A 4220-nucleotide genomic window follows, 5' to 3' on the forward strand; every position below is an offset into this window, starting at 1 on the left:
TGTTTAGACTAGTGAGGTTCCCAATAACTCATGGGAATGTTCAAAATCTACTGTTTTGACTACAGCCTTCCTGCCAAAAGTGCACATACCCCCCTCTGCCCCCACCCAATATATAGGCTTTATAATGCTAATTCCTGGAATGTGCAGAACTGACCATCCACTGCAGCTTCAAAAACATAGGGCTGTCCTTGAAAACTTGGAAGCTTCCACTGGTTCAAGATATGGCAGTTCATCTGATAATTACAAGTCAGTGGGAGCATCTTACCTCCCATTTTAGTACAACAATACCAACTACCTTTATTCAAGATGATGGTATTTCTCTTTAACATTCCTTACATGAACTGGGATACTCAAACTTGAGGGGCTCACCATGAATCAGAGTGCCACCTCAGATCAACTCATAGCATTCTTCTGTCTGTATTTTTTCTTAAATAAATGAGATTTGGTTGGGGGACAGATGAAAAATAAAAATGTTAATGCTTTTACAGCGTGCAGCAGTCTATGCGACTATAATGTAGCACTTCCAGGATACTTGCTGGGAAGTTTAAGGCACTACACTGGGGCCTAAAGTGGGGGCCAAGGGGATTGCTGTTCACATATCAGCCATGAACTTACTTGCTGACTCAATTGAGCCATTTGATCAGTTCTAAACTACCTCTCCCGCATCTACTAGAGGGAAGGTAATAATATTAGCCATTTTGTGATAATATACTTAATGTACTTAAACACCAAAAATGCTATAAATTCTTATTAGAACAAGAAGAAGGTTTGAATTTATACCCAACCTTTCTCTCCTGTAAAGAGAATCACGGTTGCTTACAAACTCCTTTTCCTTCCTATGACCACAACAGACACTTTCTGAGGTAGGTAGGATTGAGTGAGTTCTGAAGAACTGTGACAAGCCCAAGGTCATCTAGCTAGTTTCATGTGAAGCAGCGGGGAAACAAATCCAGTTCACCAGATAAAAGTCTGCTGTTCATGTGAAGGAGAGGGGAATCAAACTTAGTTCTCCAGATTAGAGTTCACCACTCTTAACCACTACACCATGCTGGCTCAAGCAGAGCTGAATCAAGCTTGCAACCTCAAACAGATGTTAAACCAAGAAATACCAGTGCCCTACTTACAATACCTGTTTTATAGAATTTTTTATGAAAGAAGCCAATATCTAGCATTTTTGTGTCTTGGTCTCAGAAACTTCTATCCAGACACAAAAGGAGGACAGTGTCAAGGAAAAGAGGAAAATCTATTAAAAGATTTGGCACGTTCAAGAGTAAAAGGAGTGTTTCACAATGACACAAAAAGGCACTGTGATGCATGGAGAGAGAATACGTTTTGGAATGTTTGGAAAGAAAGATGTGGCATAAAAACAAAAGCTACTTCAGGGATTACTCAAAAGAAAAGGGTCAAAAGAAAAGGGTCATGGGAGTTGACCGATGTTAACAAATGAATAAGGCAAACAGGTTGAGGAAGACTCAAATGTAGTGAAATTTCTGTGTGTCTTCAACACTGAAAGTATGGCAAAGAAAGGTATAGTATAGTAAAAAGGTATAGTGAAGTATAGTGAAGATACAGTAAAGAAAAATGATGAGGAGTTCTCCCTCTTTTAGGTTAAGATTTTTATCACTTCTGAAACCCTGTGGGAATTGGAGTCAGTGTTTCTGCAACTGCTCTTGAACTTGGAAATGGCAAGTCAGAACCAGATATAAGCACTGGTTTCAAATGTCTAACAAAATAACCTCCACTTCTGCTGTTTGTAAAATCCATCACAGACTGTTCTGAAAAGCAAGACTAGATTTTTTACGGAAATGCCTGGCTAGTATTTATGATTTTGCTTTTTTAATACAGCCTCAGATGTCACTTTGAAGGATTCTGAATTTCTCATCCCTGCCTTTTCAACCTGAAAAGTGCTTTTGCCTTTTTCTTTTTTGCTTGTACCAAATATTCTTCCTATAAATTATATGCAAATTATATTTATTTATTTATTTATTTATTTATTTGTTTGTTTGTTTGTTTGTTTGTTTGTTTGTTTATTTTTAAACTTATATACCGCCCTCCCCCAGAGGGCTCAGGGTTAGGTAAGTAAATAAATAGCAAACACCATACAATAAGTAATGGTGTACATTAAAATACAGCGTTCAACTATAAAACATTTCAAAAACAACAGCAGCAGCAACAGATGGTGTCCAACAATTAAAACTCCTCTAAGAGGGAAACAGCAGGGCCCCAGTTGTTAGAAAAAAAGGGGGGCATCAGCAGCTGGCCTCCCCAAAAGCCCGGCGGAATAGCTCGGTCTTACAGGCCCTGTGAAACTCATTAAGGTCCCGCAGGGCTTGGACAGCTGGAGGGAGAGCATTCCACCAGGCAGGGGCCAGGGCTGTAAAGGCCCTGGCCCGGGTGGAGGCCAGCCGCATCATGGAGGGGCCAGGAACCACCAGCAAATTGGCCTCTGCCGAACGCAGAGGCTGAGATGGGACATATGGGGCCAGACGGTCCTGCAGGTACGAGGGTCCCAGACCGTGTAAGGCCTTGAAGGTTAAGACCAATACCTTGAAAACGATTTGGAACTCAACCGGGAGCCAGTGCAGGCAGTGCAGCACAGGTAAAATATGATCTCTGATGGCACCACCCGTAAGCAAGTGAGCCGCCGCATGCTGGACCAGTTTCAATTTCTGAATCGGACACAAGGGAAGGCCCGCGTAGAGCGAGTTGCAATAGTCTAATCTGGAGGTGACCATTGCATGGATCACGGCGGCCAGATCCACCTGGGAGAGGAAGGGGGCCAGTCGTAGGGCCTGATGAAGATGGAAAAACGCAACCCGGGTTACAAGGGCCACTTGGGTCTCCATTGAAAGAGACAAATGATGCTGCCAGGAGAGCCACATCCTAGTATGAATGGTATATGTAATGGACAGATTGGCACACCAAATAAGATCATTACTTCTAGACTTAACTAGGAACTGTGGACTAAATACATCTCTGAGGCGAATGACGTGAATATCTCACTGGTCAAATATTAAATGAAGAACTAATTAGACTCTATTACGGAAAGAAGAAAACTTGTTAGTCAAAAAAGAATTAAGCATAAAGGCTGATGGAGAAGCTCATTAAAATAATAAGGAAAGAATAAGTGATAAAAGAGAAGAAATATAAGTGATAAGAATAACAAAAATAGGTGTTTTCTGCACAGTCCAAATATCCTGGGATGGCAAATGAAATATCCTGGTTTGTGCAAGATTTTTGCATAGTTCGCGGTCCTAAATCAGGTCTGCTCCGGTGCTGCCCCGTAATATTTCCCTTATCTCAGGACTTTCAAAAATTGCCAAATTGGAGATTCTTTTTAAAAATCCCGGGGTGCACCTGCTAGAGCCTGCTACTGTGCAAAAAACAATCAGGAGCATATCTGGTTTATTTTTCCCACCCAGCCGCCTGATCTCCCCACCTGATGTTCATTCAAGCTGCCACTCAAAAACAACAACTCGGCTACCAATGCTGCCGTTTGCAGACAAGAGAAGGAAGAAGAAAAGTTTGGATTTATACCCCAACTTTCTCTCCTGTAAGGGAACTCAAGGTGGCTTACAAGCTCCTTTCCCTTCCTCTCCCCACAACAGACACCTTGTGAGGTAGGTGGGGCTGAGAGAGTTCCAAAGAACTGTGACAAGCCCAAGGTCACCCAGCAGGAATGTAGGAGTGGGGAAAAACATCTGGTTCACCAGACAAGCCTCTGCCACTCAGGTGGAGGAGTGGGGAATCAAACCCGGTTCTCCAGATTAGAATCTGGAGATTACAGTGTGCTTATAGTCTTGAGAGATGCTCTTGAAGCTGCCACTCAAAAACAGCAGCCAATCAGAATGCGGAACACCAGGCATAACAGGCTTGCAGATTTCAGCTTGCAGTTGCTGCTCAAAAACAACAGTCAATCAGAATGTGGAACACTTGCAATGTGGATACAGAAGTCCCAGCCTCATGCAAAACAAACCGGAGTACTTCATCCCAGTCGATTCCTTCATGAAAACGCACAGCCATGAAAAGAGAGAAACCGGGATAAAATCAATCCGATATGTATGATTCCGGTTCTACCCCGGTGTAATTGTGGCATGTGGAAAACGCCATAGAGATTTTAATGTATATGTATTATTATACATAATTTTCTTGTGATTGAATTAAACTTGTTTTATATTTGTGTTTTAAATTATTGTTTGTATTTTATTTGAATTAAATAA

The sequence above is a fragment of the Sphaerodactylus townsendi genome, linkage group LG01, assembly GCF_021028975.2.
Source record: "Sphaerodactylus townsendi isolate TG3544 linkage group LG01, MPM_Stown_v2.3, whole genome shotgun sequence".
Lineage (NCBI taxonomy): Eukaryota > Metazoa > Chordata > Lepidosauria > Squamata > Sphaerodactylidae > Sphaerodactylus > Sphaerodactylus townsendi.